The 19751-nt window shown below is 38.7% G+C and overlaps 2 long non-coding RNA genes across 2 annotated transcripts in view; one reads left to right on the forward strand and one right to left on the reverse strand.

Moving 5' to 3' along the window:
* The window catches only part of LOC145553121 (uncharacterized), a 35421-nt gene extending 23592 nt beyond the window's left edge, over positions 1–11829 (reverse strand). The window contains exons 1-2 of the long non-coding RNA XR_014089337.1: positions 9616–11829; positions 818–886 (exon numbers count right to left, since the gene is read on the reverse strand). This is a non-coding gene — a long non-coding RNA (uncharacterized LOC145553121). The remainder of the gene's footprint in view (positions 1–817; positions 887–9615) is intronic.
* The window catches only part of LOC103471610 (uncharacterized), a 29020-nt gene continuing 13717 nt past the window's right edge, over positions 4449–19751 (forward strand). The window contains exons 1-2 of the long non-coding RNA XR_534681.3: positions 4449–4849; positions 9044–9146. This is a non-coding gene — a long non-coding RNA (uncharacterized LOC103471610). The remainder of the gene's footprint in view (positions 4850–9043; positions 9147–19751) is intronic.

The following is a 19751-nucleotide window of genomic DNA, read 5'->3' on the forward strand; positions in this document are numbered from 1 at the left end:
CCCATCTTCCCATCAACTCTGAACATCTTCTACACCCCTGTTAAAGAAATGATTATGCACAGCATGATGCTGCAACCACTATGTTTCAAGATGTTTTTATAGTACGATCAAATATTACTATAATTGGCTGCAATGGATTTAATTTAGGGGAAACAGAGTACTGGAAGCTAAATACAAAAAAATACAACTTCTTGTCAATGTGTAAAATACCAGGGGTTGGAATACTTTTACAAGGCATTGTAAAAACAGCTACCAAGGTACGCTACAAAAACACTCACGCACTCACAAAGTGAAAAACAATAGCAGCTCAGCAATCGCAGCTGGTAATAATGGGCATGTATTAGCACTTGGAGACATATTTGCATAACGTATTTGGAAACACGCTGTGGACTTTATGGTGCTGCTAGCTTCTTTTTTTTCATTCAAATTTTGTCTTCAGTCATTTCACAGCTAATTAGCTTGGTAAACAGTGATTCTTCCTTCTAAAGTTGTAACACCTTACTTTAAAAAGAACAAACATTGCGAGCTGACAATGAACCGACTGTCACCAATAAGACACTACTTGGACAGTGGAGTTTGCCTTGGCCTGTCAACAAGGAAGTAGCAACTGCTGGAGCTGATTAAAGCCATATTAGCATTGTAACATAGCTGAGGACAGGACTACTTCAAACGCTCCTCTTCGTGCAAGTCTGGAGTCTCATCCCTGGGATGCTGAGGCCTCTTGTGACCTCTGCCGGGACCCTGCTGGGCCCTGAGAGCTGTGGGGTGAAGAAGAGTGGGTCAGGATCACTGTGGGGTGCACCTGAACCAGACTTACCTGTGTCTGGGTATCTGCATACCACAACGTGGCCATGTGGCTGCAAGGAGCGAGTGCATGGACTCTGACCTGAACAACAAAGCAGAAGGGAGAGAGCCTGGGTGAGAGGTCATGGGGGGGCAAGGAGGCTTGGAGAAAACACACATACGACACATCGAGTGAACACGATCAGAGGGACCCATGCGGCACAGCGGAGGCAGAACCAGATGCCCTCAGATGTCCTGATGAAATCTAAGCTCAATGTAAACATGTCAGTTCAAAAGTGATTGTGCTCGAGTTAGGCACAATCTAACAGCACCATTTGTCTCATTGTTTCCGGAGAAAAGGTATTCACTTTTGCCAAATTGCAAACAGAAAAAAATGTATTTTGAACTCCAAAATAACTCCTAGCTCAATTGTAATGAGCACTCTCGCTGAACAAACACACCTGAAGCCCATTGAGAAAAGGTTGTTCCAGCCAATATTTATAGACATGTGATAAAAGAAAAAAGATGAAAGAACAGATAGTTGACTCTTTCCAGTCCGTCTGTTTTCTCCTCCGAGCCTGCAAGTTATTCGCCCAGTGTGTAGCTAACGAGAGAGACATATCAAAAAAAGCTCATTTTTTTATCAAACTTTTTCTCTGCTGCAGTTTCACAGATATACCTGCAGTATGGTTGTTTTTAATTGCGCTATCAATGCTGTTGAACCTCCTCTACTTAAGCGTTGCAACTACCACCACATTTTTGTGCATACAATGAGCTGCATTTCTACGAAACATAGCATAACATGCATGACAGGTCGCTGAGCAAATCACATGGGTGTCGGTCGCATTAATGATTCAATAGTGAATCCAAAAGTAGTGTGGCAGAAGGGCGTAGGCGTTGCCTGTTTACACGGATCAGGTCCTGTTGGGTGAGAGGCTCTGAAGGCTTTGTTTCGTGTCTCTCAGGGTTGGTCTTACTGTGACAGGAGAAAGATATTAACAGTGTTGGGGACGCTTGAAGCGGGCCTCCGTCTCCAACTGCATCTCGAAGCGCTGACTCTACACCCTGCTGGGATACATGTGGTCAGACCTACCTACAGGTATGTCCCTATTAGGCCAGAGAGACATCGATTTGCCACCATTCTTTGGAAGGTGAATGCAGCACATCCTATTCTTGCGTGGGGAGTGTGTTCAAAATTGCACCATTAGAGTGCAAACCTTTTTCAACTTTTTTTTTTTTTTCGGTAACACTTCGCATTGACACAGAAAAATTCAACCCAGTTTCTGCTGGATATGTGGCGTACCTGCCAGGTCACGGGCTTGAACAAAAACATGTGAAAACCCTTGACTTGGATTTTGGCAGCCTAAAATTATTCTGCCACTGTGCTGTCCAGGTTCTCTTGCAGCGTAAAACACAGAAGAGGCATCTCACCGCTTTTACAACTCCATAACTTCACGTGCGAGGCAACTGGCTGTGAGCGTCCGAGTGCTGAGTTCTTTCAGCAGTTGTCGCGTGGTCTCAATCTCTTTACACTTCTCCCTGCCAGGCTCTGCTCTACCAGGCCTCCCCAAACTGTGCAATCAGCAGATGTCTTTATAGAGCAGCCCACCGCTACATGCACTGCCCGCGTTCTTTGCCAAATTCAATTGGCAAAATATTATATTTTTCTTTTCTGTTATTATTCTTCTTCCAAGTCCAGCAGCCATGTTGATGTGGCACTTAATATGGCTTGTGGTTGCAAAAAAAACCGCCTCTCTCAGCAGTTTCAATGTGAAGCCAGAGTGATATATCTTTAGTTTTCTTAAGTTGGTCATTTCTTCTGTTTTGCAGGCTTGTCTGTTTGATCAACGTGACAAAACGTAACACACCACAGTGCTTTAAGCTCCTATGAGGAGGTCGCAAGGTTAGAATATTTTTTATATTTTGGCAACAACAAAAAAAAACTCAACACTTTCTGCAGTCAGTTTTTAAAATAAAATGTCCAAATATTTTTTATAACTAATATTAAACCCTTTCTGGAAATAATATAAAATCTCAGCCATGTATTAAAAGTAAATATATTTTTCAACATTGTGTTTTCTAGTTTCAAGATTTTTTGCTTTTTTGTTTTTCCACAGGTTAAAATATAATCATGAAAAGGAATTTGTTTAAAAAATGGTGATTGCTAAAGAACCACACAGACGTTATCGTCACTCACATAAATTTTCAAAAATTAGTATATATATACTTTTTTTGCCCCTTTAAATTTGTACGCTTTGGCCTTAAATATCAGTGACAGCTGTAGCAAATTCTTATTTAATTTTTTATTTTATTTGACACATTTGTTAATAAAAAGACGTCACACTTTCAAGTGCCTTTACCACATAAATTCAAACTTCTGTGAATTGTAATTCTCATTATCAGTCATAATCATGTAATATTACATGCTTATTCAGGAACTAAAGATCTTTCACCAGAGAATATTTTTCCACTCTGTCGCTTTGCTAGTTCCACTTAAGGAAACAAAATCTGTGATTGTCCCACTGCCAATATGGTAGTCAAAAATGTCAAAAGTAACTTTTCTGTGGATTGCGGCCATCCATCCATCATGGACATGTGGCAGCATGCATTTTCAGAAACCACAAGCACCACCTGGGCACCATCAGGGCACCGCCATGCCGTCGCTTCTTGTCTGTCACTTGGAATTTCAATATTGCTGCAGAGGGTGGCAGACTTGTTAAGGGTTGGTTACCCGCGAATTGAGCTGTCAAAATTAGCAATCTTTCTGGTTCGCTTAAAAGGCGAAATGGGTCACGCGCTGAGGCAACAGCTAAGACCCAAGAGGGATGGCAGAATATCTATCAGCGGGAAATTATTCATTACAGTATGCTATCAAATTAACAAAATATTTTTAGATTTTTCTTTATTACCAGTTGAAACTAATTATTTTACATAATTGTGTTATAATACGTGTTGATGCTTCTGTCAATTATCCCTAACCTGACCTGTGGAAGTGATCGCGATAATGACAACTCCATAAATTCACTTTTTTTTTTTTTAATGATTAATTGCTGATTTCGCCCGTGTAATGACAGAGATAGGGAATTGTGTGCGTGTCCGTCTGCGTGGGAGTGTGTGTCTCATAAGTGGTGATGTTAGATTTGTGCACTTGGCAAGCATTTTTTTTTCTTTTGCTCCATTTGGTGACAGATTGGGTTTAAATAACATTATATCTTCACAGTTGTGACTCACAAGCCAAGGCGTTACAAAGTCAGGGTGAGGTTTAGCACTTCAGATGAGGACGAAGGAGGACCAGGTCGCCTCACTTTGTCTTTTAGTTTATCACTTTCTGCAGAACCTAATCTGAGACTCAAGGGACCGTTTCCTGCCTCAATCAGTTCACTATTTCAGAACAAAACCCATTCTTTTCACATGCTGTCACCTAAAAGCCAAAGTTTGTAGCAATTAGTTGAGCAGATGGATGCACTGAAATGGTTTGAAACTTCTTTGAGCTGCCTGCCTGAAAAGAAAGTGCTGCACTTTTTTTTTTTCCTTTCAAGCAAAAACAGAATTAACTAAAGTGGGCATTTTTCACATAAAATTATAATTTTCAAAAATATAGACATAAACTGAACAGCACAGGGACCTAGTCATTTTCAGATTGCCTACTTAGAAACAGACCCACCTTCGCATTGATTACAGCATGTCGCATTGCAGGGTGCTACACATTGCTCAATGCTTCATAGCCACCATGCTAACATCGGCGCTCTACTTTTTTCAACAAGCCTTAGAATCTGGGAGCCGAGACCATGGCAGGGTGCATTTCCTTTCCGAGCCCCAGGTAACTGGGCATGGAGGGGGATCTTGTTTGATATTGACGCTCCGGGCTCGAAAAATGCAAGTCTTAATCTCACATCGACTCTCTGAACCAGCCTGCTCCACCGTCGGCCGCGGCCCCATCGTCAGCCATGTTTGTTTTTGCTGCTGCTGTACTATCAAAGGCTAACTGCTTTACAACACCTCCTGGTGCTGCCTGGGAGGAAACTTCTCTGTTTGCTGTAAAGAATCTGGCCTACATATTTTGACGGTAATAGCATCTTATTTACAATGTGTGAATTTTTTATTATCATGTTCTTTCGTTATTTAACCAAATGCTTTGAAACTGTGGTGATTTTGTTGCATATCTGCCACATTTAGGAACATTTAAAACGCTAAATAGGGATTTTGGTTCATGGACTCTTAACGTTGCAATCTGGTCGAGACTTTACACACTCCACAGGTAACTCTGCTCACTTTTGCTAAGCCAAAAACTGACTTGTGCAGCATAAGAAGGATCAGCTGTTTTGTCGAGTCCAAGAAAGTTTCAGTAGAGTGTGGCCTTCTGCTGCAAACGTAGCTCAGGCTCAGTCAGCATTGATGCAGTTGTCCTGTCCTGAGCTGTCCGTCCCTAAAATCCGAGTCTCAGTATGAAGGGGGGCACAAAGGAGGGATAAGGGCTGTCACTTCTGCTACTACAGAGTGCATGTCAGGAGTGCGTGGAAACTAATACAGACGTATTGGGGCTGACAATCAATGAGATGTCACAGAAAACAAGCTGCAGGACGTTGGCAGTCAACTTCCTGGTTACATAATGCAGGTCAAGTCTTAATTATGAGAACATCAAGTACAAGAGACTAAATTTAAACGAAGGAAGAACTTGGTAATATAATTGCATTTGATATTTTAAAGGCTTAAAACTAGATGGATTTATCATTCAAGAAGAAAGAGAAAGTTTCGGATACTCTCAGCATCTTCGAAAGTTTTTTTTTTCCTCCATAAGTTACAAAATCTTGACTTCAGACTTCTATCAAAGGCTTTCCAGTCGACATATGCAGCAACATGCAAATGTGTCCTATATCAGGTGTTTGTCTCTTGTGCCTATGGTAGCAACCTAGAGGTAATACAAAGCACTGTTTAGGTCAGAAAGCTGAGATGTGTCATATGTTTAAAAGCAAATTTAACAGGAAGGACATGATCAGATTTACTATAAAGCCCTCTAAATGTACCTAAATGTGGGAAAAAAAACTATCCTCTTTGAGCCACAAAAACACATCGTCCACATTCTTTAAATCTTCACCCAAAATAATATTAATAAATATATCAGAATGACTGAAATGCAACTATGTCAAAGAAAAAGCTTTAAGTCCAAAAAGCAGGATTATCACTCATGTGCCTATAAGGGTGCTTTTATTTGACGGTGTGAAATTGGAGCTCCTTTGAAGAACATCCACAGAACCCCTTTCCCTATTTATTTCTCATCAGCGGTGTGACTCTGACATGTGTCTTTTGTACACCAGAATTATGGCTGGGCTAAATTAAGGTACATTCAAAGAGATATGTTACCAGAACTTTTAGGTGAATAACTTTAACTCAACAGAAGGAAAATGAGGTCTGTTATATAAGGGGATTCCTCACTTTTTTTTTTTTAATGTTTGTCCTTAAAGAGACACTGTGCTGAGATCACAGTCCTTTCCATCACTTTCATCTTCATCATCATCATCATCATCATAGGTATATGTAGGATTGTCACTTCAGAAAATCAATGAAATAACTTTTTCAAAGAAAACTAAAATAAGTAGCATACGAAAAAACTAAAAGTTTGCGATCGGGAAAAACGTGGCAAATTAAAAACCCGAACCATTAAACGGCTTACCATATCAAGGTGCCGTGGATATAATACCTGCTTTTTTTTCTCTTGCATTGTTTTTTTTTGGTTGAGTTTATAGAAAATCTAAATTTCGAATATATATAAAGATTATAGCAGAAGAAAAAAAAAATTCTTCTGGTTCATTTTTAAAATGCCGATAAGTTTAAAGCATCTCTTATTAAAAAAAAAAAGAACGTACAGCGTCACTGTATTTATTACTACTACGGTGAAATTAAAGTAATGCAAAAATAATTAATTTGTCGTTATTGCTGTAATTTAACCGCATTTTTTCTAATTTGAAAATAAAAAAAAATAAAATCTCATTTCTTTTGAAAATGGCTACGAATAAATGTAAAGCAACAATTGAAAAAATACATATTTTATGTTCCTTTTTATAAAACATGTAAGAAGCTATATTTTTGTAATAAATAAAAATGTAGGATGTCTAAATTTTATCGTAAAAATTATTCTTTTAAAAAAATATCCTTGAGCGAGTGAATATGATTTATTAAAAGAACAGCAAAAGGACAATATGTATCTGATCTAAAATTCAACAAAGCACAGCGACTTGTTTTAGAATTATTAAAGTTTTTAGCTTATGTCAGACAAACGGAATAAGCTAAAACAATGAAAAAGTAATTACTTCCTTCGTACTTTTTTGTTAGTTTAGCTGTTTGTTGCTAAAGCCATCTGGTAATGCGTCTCTTTGTATTTCTTTTCCATTGTTTTTAACATTTGCAGAACTTCGTGTGCGGCTTCAAAAGACACGGAAATCCATCAGAGCGCTCTTTCAAGGTTGTATCTAATTGGCGAGATTCCCTTATTTCAAGTCCTTTTTTTTGTTTCTTCAAGGGACATTGTCTGGAATAAAAAGCTCTCATCGTAATCAAATAATATGCAATGATAAATAAGAATCCCAGTTTTTGATCAAAGCCTCTGACTCAAATCAAATGTTTTTCTAAGACACTCCAAGTCTCCAAGTGTGAAACTTCTCTGAGTTTCGGAAATAAAAGGCCGCCATCTGTTTTTTGTATGTTTGTCTGTAGAGAGGACATTGAACTGTCAGCAGTGTCCCTCCTACTCATCAGGACTGTTAGATATCCTGACAACACAAATGTTTTATTCCTTAACAATCTTTTGAATTGTATTTACATCAGTAGGTCAACTGTGGTCAAAGTCTTAACAATAAATATTTTCTTTTTGATGAAAATAGAGTTCGGATCAGTTGTTTTATTTAAGCAAATTTAGTATTTAATAAAAGGGTTAATGAAAAATTAGGATTTGAACATTTACGTAAAAAAGGCGGGTGTTTAAAAAGAAAAATTATTCTGTTTTATTCAAAAAACATAAAATAACACTTAATTTTGATGCATTATTTTTCCACCTTTTTCTTTTTTTTTTTTTCGTCTTTACATTCTCAACTACGTTATTACTGTAAAACATTCGGAATGTATTCACTTCAACGCAACTTAAAAAAACTTATCAGCGGGGAAACTTTGCTGGGGGAAGAAAAAAAACTTACCAATCTTACCCTTTGAATCTCAAAGAAAACTATCTCTTACATGATTTTCCAAAGTTAGTCCATTGCACTGAAAGAAACGAAGGATAAAAAAGAAATTCCAAAGGCTTCCTCGTGTCGAACTTGGAAGACTTTTAACTGAAAAGTCTCAAACAGACTTACGTATGAGGCTGTCACATTTGCTCGTCTCAAAACTTAGAATCTGAGCGGAAAATATTTATGTAGTCACTCTTTTCCGAAAACTAAAGTCATTTGAAGAGTGTGCCGTTATTTTATTTACTCTATTGTTCCCTACATTGTGCAAATTTGTAAACTACGTCATGCTGGGAAAGCTAAATTACGTGAGCGCGGAGTTCTGGCGTAGCCTTGACTTGCAAGGATCTATGGGTCAGTCACGTTACCGCACACGTGAAATACTGTAGACGACGGTAACAGTTAGCTGCCGACACAAACTGGACAAAATGTGCAAAATTTAACACCTCGGCATGCTTCTTGCTCGAAAGTCATAAAGAGTTAACCTCTCGTTTGATGTTTTTGTGCAGCAGCGTGAGCATCAGCTCCATCTTCCTTCCCCTGTGTTAGCTTAGCAACAGCAGCCATTTTGTCTGCGTTTACATTGGCTGAGACGTCGTTCTCGGGTCATGACGCATTTCTTTGAGATTCTTGTCAGGAGATGGTAGGAGCAATTTCATCAGAAATTTTGCAGGGGCAAAAGCTCTTAATTTGGGCCTTTAACCAAGATATCAGGTGCAAAAACGTGGATCATTTCAGGCATGCGCTGTGCATGTCCAAAGCATCGATGCTTTCATTTTCCTGCACAGAAGGTGCCAAATGGTGCTCAGCATTAACCACATGGCTGTCACACAAAGGCACACACATACAATACATTCATGTGCATTCACATCCTGCATGCGCACACACGTGTGCACTGATATATATAAATGAGATGAAGTTATCCCTTTCTTAGAGGCTGCTTCAACCACCCGCTGTGCTCTCCATCACACTACGTAGACAGCCGACCACAGGATGTGCAAACCCAGGAGTCTAGAGGTCACCTTGGCTTGTTTGCTTTACAGGGATGGATCCGCGGCGGCAGAGTGGACCACCACCATCCACAATCATAGCACTACCAACATGTCAACACTCCAGGTTAACCAGAACTTTAGTCAAGCTTTAAGGGTAAGTAATGCTAGTTGTGCCTTTTTTGAAAAAAAAAAAAAAAAAATCAAAGAAGTAAAATCTTCTTTGCAGTTACGTTTGTAAAAACTCTGAAAATCCTTAATTTACTTTCATGTTATCAGATTTTCATGCTTCTTCTCAATTTTTTTTTACAATTATTGACTAGAAATTACTTAAATTATCTGTTTCACAGAGCAACTGGTTTATCAAAATTGTATTGTACTTGTTGAAAAACCCCCCAACATATTTATAACTCATTTTTTGATGTAAGCAAGTAAATATCAATAAACACAGTTTTACAAGAACATGCTCCATTGGTTTTTTTCAGGTTTCTGGGTCTGTTGTTAAGTTACAGGCCAAATGACCAACCCTTAGCCGGATAGTGCTGAGCTTAGGCCTGACCCTGCTACTGTAATCTATTGCAGATACCTCTGGCACAAACTAAGGCAATACACACAGAGAAACTCACCTCTCCTCTGCAGAAAGACTCCATCATAAAAACACTGGAGTCTCGGCTGATTCTTGTAAGGTCCCAGATGTCCTTGTTGCTGAGGCAGAGAAGGGGAAAAAACCGTGGGGACTGAGGCCCAGAGACAGGGCTTTCTGTATTTCAAGAGAGCCGGCCTGACTACCCCTGTAAATATAGGAGAGCAAATCCTTTTCAGGTTGAGAGTATGACTCAGGACTGCCACATAAATCAGTGCAGGCCCAGCCCGGCAAAGGCTGGGAACGCCATGGGAGCGGTAGGCGGCTCTACGGTGAGGTTTTTGGGGAAGGATTATGGATTGAGACGTACAGCTGGGAGGCTAAAGTTACACTTTTCATTACCACTTCGAGGGGGTCTTGGCTGCCTGGAAGCCAGTCAAATTTGTGAAGACTGCTTTCTCCCCCTGGATCGGTTGTAATTCTGCAGGCACATTCTTAACCTGAGGATAATTGTTTTTGATATGGCAAGAACAATTTGGCGCAAACGCGTTGGGAAATGCTATTTCTTTCTCTCTTTTTTTGCCAGTGAAAGAATGAAAAAAGAAAAAAAAGAGAAAGGAGAGGGTATTGTGAAAAGTCCTCATTCACCAATAGACCAGAGTAAAGAGAGAGCAGTATGCCCCCTTCTGGCTCTTTTCTTCTCTCCCTCTTTTCTTCTCCTTTTTTCCCTGGCGTCTGGAGATGTGAAGAAACGTCTTTTGATCAGTCCTGACAGAGCCTGGGCCATGTGAAGAGGGTGGCTAGCGGGACTCTGCCAATCCGTGCAAGGCAAAAAATGTTCCTAATAAGAGAGCAATAAACTAACGAGTGCTGGGTGTTTGTCTGATCCACATCCTGGGTAAAGTTTGTGCCAGCACACCCAGTGCCTTCTGACGTGTACTCGACTCTCATCAGTATCTGGACCATTTGCCAGGTCATTGCATTTCACCTGCTCACTCCCATATGGTCTGACTATTTCTGCAGCAGTCTTAAACTTAGTAGGCATCACCAAAATAGGAAATTGGCTTATTCTAGTTCTAAATTTACACTGTGGAATAGGATCACAGCTCCACATTTATGTCACTTTCTGAAAGCACGTACAAAGTTTGAAACAGGAAGTGCAGGGTCAGTTCCGAGTTGTTTACACATCAACTCAGGTTTTTCCCAGAGCTCAGTGCAGGTTTGAAGGGGTCATTTATCAAAGAACTCTGAGTTCTTTTCATAGAACAGAACAAGGAGATAGGCCCGTCTCATCTTCTTAATGCAGGTCAAATAAACACATCACCTCCACTGCAGGAGGAGCAGGGCAACAGCACAGCCGCCAATTCCTGCTTTTTATACCGGCCTGCACCAACAGCAGGCGAGTCCAGAGTGCTGCGGGGCATCACAGGCACAAACAGGTGCTCGGTTGGTGGAGTTGGGGCTGATCTTCAGCTCGTCTCCGTGAAGGTGCTAAGCGTTGGATGTGTGAGGGCTTTTGAGGTTAGGCTGGCCAGACTATAATGGTTTTTTGGTGAGTCCACGACTCAAGCACTGGTAATTAAGGTGGGGAGAGGCGACCCGGCAGTGCCGGGGGAGACCGGCGAGGGGGACTGGCCCACGCCTAGTGGGGAGGAGAGGTCTGCCGCAGGAGGGACCAATCAAGTGTGAAGTCGAGCGCGGACCCTGGGCCTTGGTTCAGTGGGAAAAGCCTTGGCCACTAGTTCAGAGCGCCGCAACTTTCACGGATTAGTAGAGACACTATTCTGAGGGCTGAAAGGGGAACACAGCACGGAGGCGGCATCAATGCATGTGTGCACGCACACAAACACACAGTCTCCCTCTTTCTTTTTACCCTCGCCCTCCTGCACACAAAACCCACCAACAGCTGGGAGGAGGGCTGGAGCAATCGCCACATTACCATGGCAACGGCATATATCACATTTGGGCCAAAATGAAGACACATTGTGCTTCAACCGGATATTTATTCTTCCATTTAATAGAAGTATTCTAATAGTTTTTCTCCATGCCTGTAAAATGGTTCCCCCTGACTGAGTTAATGAGCTGCAATTGAAGGTGCTTAGTGCATCAGACTAGCATTTTGTCATTTTGCAAATTACAGGATAACAACATTGCAAATTTAACTTGTGTAGTTTCATTGCAAAGAACCCCGAGCATCTGCTGTGAAGAGTTGCATGTTTGTTAATTTCCTCCAATTTCCTTGGTCCTGTGCTCAAATCTGTGTATCACATTTGAAAGACGTGGTTCTTTTAAGTGAACTCATTGCTAAAATTAAACTATTTTCACTGTCCTGCGCTTTTGGCAGGTCCAGCTTTGAAGCATAATCACTAAACACTTTTTCTCATTTGGTTTTAAATGTAATTCTTAAAAAGCAGATGAAAGAGCGGATGTTCTTCTGAGAAAGGGCTGTGGTCGTGATTACGTAATGAAAACATTACATATTTGAAGTTTAAAGAAATCAATTAGTCTTTTGAAGAGTTTAAAGATGATTCAAGAAAATGTAGACACACTGGGTTTTTTCTTAAAGCACTTTTTTGTGTAACTGGAAAATTATGTCTAAAGTGTATTTGCAGACGAGAAAGTTTATTTAAAAAAGGTCAACATATTTCTAAGTATTACAGACCAACCGCAGTCAGTACAGGACCGTCGGTCTTCTTTTTCCTCTTGAAAAGCATCTTGAAAAGCTCTAATTCTAACAACCTATCTGCAACTCCAAACAACAACTTGCATAAAAAACTGTGTATGGAATAGTACATACTGAGAAAAACAGATTTAAGTCTTTTAAATGATCAGCAGTTAATGTTTATTTGTCAGTGATAAGTAATGAAAGGTTTTATTTACTTTAGAACCATGAAATGATGCATTCCTCCGTTCAGATGTAGCATTTCCTCCACCATGTGTCCGGAAACAAACTCCACAGTCTCCCCCGGACTGACAGCTTTAGCTGAACTAAAGGGTGTCCATTGTTTTGGAGACGCCAGCTGTAGCGCTGACATCTCCGTTTGAACTGGCAACCATTGTGTAGCTTTGTGTCTTAAAGTGCTTCCCCATATTTAAACTCTTTCCACCGAGCTGTATGTCTATTAAGATGCTATTTTTGTCTGCGTTACCGATGAATTCAGAATAATGCATTTGCTTTCACAGAGTAAAGGCTGTTCTGTTCACCATCTCGCGAGCGCAGCCACACATATGCGCTGACAGAGCCGTGGGATTGGATACCTTCCACTAGCACTCAGCTACCTTCCAAGAAGTAGGAGAGAAACAAACAGCGTGAATACATCAGGGGTTTCTTTGTTTGTTTGTTTTGTTTAGTGACAACAAAAGAAACAGATAAATATGGTAACAATCTAACAGTAACAGATTGGAAAAGTAACTAACTACTCACTTATTTTGTAAAATTGTTAGATTGTGGTATTATTTATGAAACTTTACACAAAATAAGGCCCTGTAGTGTCCCACAGATGAGGCAAAACTTAGAGGAAAGCAGAGATTGTAACGAAACAGCAACCTAAACCTAAAACCTTCATTTTTTCAAATTTATTTTTGTTTTTCACAATTCAACTGGTAAAGTAAATACATTATTTAGTATGAAACACTGTAAAAACACATCTGGCTAAAAAATAAAGAGGAATTACTTTAATGTTTTTGTGAAACTCCGGAGTATTTTTGCTTTATAATGACAGAACCAAGTATTTCGTAAAAAATAAAAAAGATACATCAAATCTCTAAATATATGAGCTGAAGATGACATGGATTTGAGTTTTAAAGCATTACCTGATCTGCAGTAATGTTGTAATCATGTCCTTAACTTTTCACAACCTAAAAAAAAAATTCCCCCACAGGTTTTATGCATTTTACCTCACTCCAACACTGAGTTAACTGGGATCCAGAAAGATACTTTAGTGTTTTCACATTTCAACTAAAACACCAAAGAAATCTAACTTTCTATTTATGACAAGCAAAAAAATCTTCTGTAAACATCCATCATGCTACACAGAAGATCTTTGTGTATTGAGATTTTTGCATGTATAAAAATAAAAACTGTAATATTTTTGTTTAACTTGTACTCACTAAGTGACAAGTTTTTATCTTCCAATAATTGAATGTCAGTTCAGGAGCCTGAATTATCCAACACATAAACTCCAGTTTATAAAAACCTCATCTGGTAGATTAAAGACTTAATGACAAGTCAGTTAGCAAAGTATTAATTAGACAGCGAAAATTTCCAGCCATCTTTATGCAGCACTGCAGCTATAATCTACTGAATTTTCACACAATTAATAAAGTAATCATATATACATCTGCTTCAGTAGGCATTCCCACCAGCTGCAATAATAACTTTCCAGGTTATTACCCTTAAAGTTACCAGACGCCTTAATCCTAACTACCATTTTTGCAGATAATGTCTGCTGTTATTCTAAAACGTTTGTGTTCTTTTGAAAATATTTGCCATGAATTCAATATGAATGTAGTCAGGATTCTTGGGGATGTTCTTAACTGGAAATGTAGAAACCTGATTTTGTTATAGGAACACATCAGCATCGTTAAACTCAGATTTTGTGAAATGAGGTTCTGTGATGTTTTTATCAGTAATTACATATTTACCTCTAGTAGAAAAAAAAGCTCATATCACAGTGAGCTTTTTGACAAAGTAAATAAATTCTCAGAGTGGCAGAAGTTACCAAGCTAATCAGTCTTATGTCATATTAATCTCCTTTTCAGCTGATTAGGCGTATTAGGTGATCATTTTTCCACCGGGATCATTTTCAAACAGTCACAAGACGTGGAAAGCACAGTAACATGCTATCCTTGATGCTGTTGAACAACTGATGCAAAATACAAAGTTTACCTCCATTTTTGACACTGCTAGAAGAGACTGGCAAATTGTGGCGTATCTAGGAAGTTTATTCAACCAGCAGTACAAAACAGAAACTTGTGTTGGTTGTGTTGATGGACCCAAATGCGGCAGACAGAAACGTTGAGTAGATTTTGGTGATTTAGTGAAAAAATGAGGAACAAAACATTTACAAAATCACAGGAAAACCAAGGAAGTTAGAGAAGAACAAAAACGATAAATCCTAGGGAAAAGAAGGGAAAGGAACCAACAGGAAAAAAAAGAAAAAACATTGGGATATAACGAGAAGAACCAGCAGGAAGAGAGCGGAGAAGTGAGAGCAGAAGGCAGACTGAGGGAAGAGGAAGAGAAAGAGAGAAAGTGACACAGAGGGCGAGGGAGAGTCCATATGAGGACTAGGAAGTGAATCTAACAGAAAAGCAAAACTAAACATAAACTAGAGTAAGAATAACTAGACACTAGAAATAAACATAATAATCTAGAGTCACTAAGTCAGGACTGGACTAAAGAAAAACAGGAACAAGATCAATCTAATCCAAATAAATAGCTAACACAGAATACATGAATCTGGAATCAAATAAAACTCTAAAACAACCTAAGATCCTAACAGTTTGGATACTTGTATTCTCCAAAAAGTTGCCAAAGGCCTTTTTACATGTTCAAGATGTGAGAAACCAACTCCTGCAGAGCTTCACTCATAATCAAACAAATTGATGGAGCATATGATGCAAATCTCTTCTCGTAAAACAAATGCTACTTTAGAACGGCTTCTCTCCCTCCTGCTCTTTCACCTACAACTCAACCTGAACCAGATCAACAAAGCTGCTCAACCAATCAGAAACAGACGGGGAGTTAAAGGGAGTCTGATGTTAGACACCAGGAAGTCTTCCTCTGTGATGCTGGACAGTTTCACAGAGGTGAGATTTTACCTACAATAGTTCAAGCTATCAAAAATGAAACTCCTTATAAAACTCCCTACCACAGCTAATACTAGGTATTAACATAAAACACACATTCAGTATTGATCCTTATGACTTTTGAACTATTTCAGTAAAAATAAGATTTGCATAAACTCCTGTTTTGTCTGTAGTTGGAAAATTCAAGTGGCTTTTATGCAACAAAATGTAACAGCAGCAAACGGGGAGTTCACACACACTTTGAAAGATGTGAATTATTTTGAGAAAGATTTTTGTTGTTATGAATGATTTTTATTATCAAACCTCCTGAATCTCATCCAGCTTCCCAGATGAATTGGACTGGAGAACCAAATATTTTTAAGTAAAAGTAAAAAAAAAAAAAACAATCAAACAAAAACTACAAGAGTTGACTCAATTTACTCACAAGTTATTTCCTGGCCAAATTTAGAAATATACCTACAACGCTATCATTGATGTCACACATTTGTGTGAAGATAATTCAGTGAATTGTTCAGCATGTTTTTTTCTAAATGTTTTATAAAATGCCACACTTACAGCATTCTCAGTCTTTTTTGTGTGGTTTTCCTTTTGTCACCTCTGAATTTTCCACCATAATTACTGGAAACAGAAATCCGTTATTGTTCTTGATAAAAAAAAAAAAATTGACTGGTGAACAGTATGATATAAAAGAAGCATCAAGTTAGAGTTTTTGCCTCTAGGATAAGAGTCTTCTGAGGCAGTCAGTTTCTGTAGTCATTTTTAGTATCATGTCCAAGTTTTTAAATTGGATCCTCGACATGCTGAAAATACTCAAACATCTAATTAGACTCTCCTGTCTGGTGCAATGTCCTCCTCATTTTGTTCACAAGATATCTGGTTCGTATTCCTAGCTTATGCTATATCAGTCTGCTTGCAACAGATTAATTAAATAATTAGCCATGGGTCTTGAATGATGTTATTTACCTTCTTAAGCAGGTTTAGGGTTATTAGGAGACTGAAGGTTTTATTACAAACAATCAGCCAAGATGCTGGCAGGGCCAACACTGGGACAAACCAGCATGCACTTCCCCTTAAGGGCCATTTAGAAAGGCCAGTTAATCTAACATGCCTTATCTTGTGGACTATGGCAGAAAACTGGTGTGGCCGCAGGAAATTTGTGCCTGTATAGAGAGAATATGCATCTCCAACCAGAAAGGCCCCACTGGAAAGTAAAACCTGTAAAATTCACCAGAACCACTAATAGGTTTACATAAAATCCAAAATATTAAATCCCTATTGCCTTGAACTTCAAGGCAACTTTGCTAAGATTAAGAGCTGCTGTTTTCAGTTATTAAAAAATCTCATGACTTCATATAAAACATACAGGGCCTATGAAAAGTATTAATTCCCTTGCATGTTTTACATCTTTTACTGCTTTCCCCAATCACTCATGATCAACAAATCTTTGACAAAACTTTATTTTTATATTTTTTGCTATTATTTTTTACAAAAATAATGACAATCAGGATCCAGTTAAACACAGATTCAGCAAATTGGTGCTAATAGTGTCACAATGAGGGGAACGGAAATCATCTGAGTGCAGTGGGTGTGTCTCAGCTGATCGTAGTGTAAAGACACCTGTGCCTGAAAGGTCCTCCCACTGGCTAATCAGCTTTCCTGGCTGCCATCACAGCAAAGACAAAGAAAACACTCTAAGCAAAGCAAATCAGAGAAAATGTTTTTGAAAAGTATGTCAAAAAATTGTCCTTAAATCCCCCTGAAGATCAGCTAAATGCACCATAAAGAAATGGAAGGAATATGACACGTGTAAATATTGTTTAGGAAAAGTTATCAATAACAACATGTGCCCAAATGTGGAAAAGTAATTGCTCTTTGAAGCTAATAAGACGTTGTGCCACCTTTTGGAAGGAACTGCCAACAAGTATTTGCGAACACTGGCAATAAGTTTTCTTCATTGTGGAGGAATTTAGTCACACTTTTCTGTGCATAAATGTTTTTAATTAAGTCAAATTCGGTGGTTTTTGAGCAAGAATACCTTACTGAAGTGATTTCTTGAGTATACAGATGTGGCAGTAACTAAGTCTGAGAGTGGCTGGTGAAATTAAACGCGTTCTGAAAAGTAAACTGAAAGTTTGAAACACAATGAGACGTAGGTTCATTTTACACTTTCTCACTCTGCTCTTAAAAACACAACAAAGAACATGTTTTTATGTTTGCTTCCTGAATCTGATTTCGTTTATCTCAGCTGTTTTCATCAAGCTTTAAATATAAGGTGAAACAGATGATAACTGAGAGGAGACGGACATTGTCTAAAAAACATTGTTTGTCTTTTTGGTTACAATCTTTACCATATTCTTCTGTTAAATTTCAATTTAGAGTTATTGTCAACAATTTGTAAAACATTTTCTAGCACAAAACTGATATTTTCAGAAACATAGTAGAAAGTCCATTCAGTTGATCATACAGAAAGATTCAAAGTCAATTTAAATCTGTTCCGTATTCCAATTTGATCCCAGTTATCAAACAATGCTGTCAAGTTCAGTTTGCTGTTCAAACTTGTGAAAATGTCTTCCTCAGAAACAACAGAGATCGCATCAAGACACTGACTTGCAGCATTTACAAGCATGTGGACACAGTTTGCACTGCGTTGTTGACTTTGCAGCAATCCTAAGCATATACGTAGCGAAAGCTGTAAGAAAACCTCCTCATTCACAGGTAGAAAACTCCAGCAGAACCAGAACTTGGCTCAGTGTAAGTAGCCATCTGCCACTGGCTGAGGGTTTTAGAAGACAGAGCTTGCACACAAGCGAAACACAGAAACACTCAGCTAGGAATATTTTCTATGCTAAAGAAAAAGTAGATAATTAATGGCAGTAGTGCCCTTTTATTGGCTTCATGTATGAAGGACAGAGAGACAGAAAAGCTCTGAACCAGTTTGAAAAAATAAACTGCGATCCGTCTCCACAGGAGAGGAGCCCAATAACTAAAGGATCTGCCTCCCACTCTACTTTTAGAAACTGTAGGAACCGCCAGTAAACCTGCAGTCTGAGAGCGAAGTGCTCTGTTGGAAACATATAGAGCAATCAGATCTCTAATATATGATGAAGCTTGATTATTAATTTTAATTTTCACCAGAACTCTCGCTGAACTCACAGTAGTCCTGCTTTGAAGTAAAAAATGCATGAACTAGTTTCTTAGTGTGACTCCTTTTGCAATACTTCATAGGTGAAATGAGGAGAAGCGAAACACCTGTTTAAAATGGAATTTTATTGAGATGTCCTGGTCAAAAATAACACCAAGGTTTTTTAGTTTGATACCAGACAGCCACTTAAAAATGCCAGTAAAAGTAATTGAATGACTAACATGTTTGTTTTTTTTAAAGACTAAGCTCCAAAGATGGATGTTTACTGTTTATTAGATCCTGTTTTAGGATCCAAAACTCCCCAAAGAAAGAAACTAATCTCTGCTACCATGTTACCAGTGCAGGATATTGGAAAAATACAGAGCATGCATGTTCAGCTCTACCTTTGTCCAAACAAAAACTGAATATGTAATTAACATAACAGCCCATAAGGTCAAGCCCAATAAATATTAGTAGATCTGTTTGTTCATTACAGAAACTTGGAGGTATTAACATTTCACAATTACATTGTCAAAAAGACACTGCATTAATACCCATATTGTTAAAATGTAGTATTTTTGGCCTAAAATCTTTAATTAAAAAAAAAAAAAAAACGTATCTGCTCTTGTTTCAATAGGAGATTATGTTGATTAGAAGAGCATTACTCTTTTGGTAAAAGAAAAAATGTTTTTATGAAATCACTCATCTGGCCTTAGAACAAACTTGAGGTTCTTATTTTGCTTGGATGAGAACACCCTCCATTTATGTAGTTTTATTTATTTTTGCTGAATGTTATTGGTGCAGTTTTGTCCTTATTCTCTGAAGAGAGTAAACACGTAAATGGTGACGCTGATTTGTTTCCAGATGGGCCTGAGGTGTGTGAGCTCAACTTTTACTTTATTCTGTTTAATGGTGTGCCTTCCCCAGACAGGCAGTGTGTGTGCCCGTGTGTGTGTGCGTGTGTGTGTGTGTACGTGTGCATAAATTTGTGTATAAGTTTATGATTTTGGGTTCTTTGAGACGAGGAGTGTTCATCTGTATCCAGGGGCCTTCTCAAACCCCCCTTTACCTCAGCTACCCATTCAGAGCTTGCTTTGGATACCATCATCCTCTCTCTCATGACACACACACACACACACACTTCCTGTCTCTCTCTTGGTTTCTCTCTGTGTTGCTCATCATGCTTCCACTTTGAAGTCACAGCTTTCTCTTTTCCCTTTTTTTGTGTCTGTGTAGCTTTGATGCGC

This window comes from Poecilia reticulata, chromosome 10 (assembly GCF_904066995.2).
Source record: "Poecilia reticulata chromosome 10, P_reticulata-male-v2, whole genome shotgun sequence".
NCBI classification, from domain to species: Eukaryota; Metazoa; Chordata; class Actinopteri; order Cyprinodontiformes; family Poeciliidae; genus Poecilia; species Poecilia reticulata.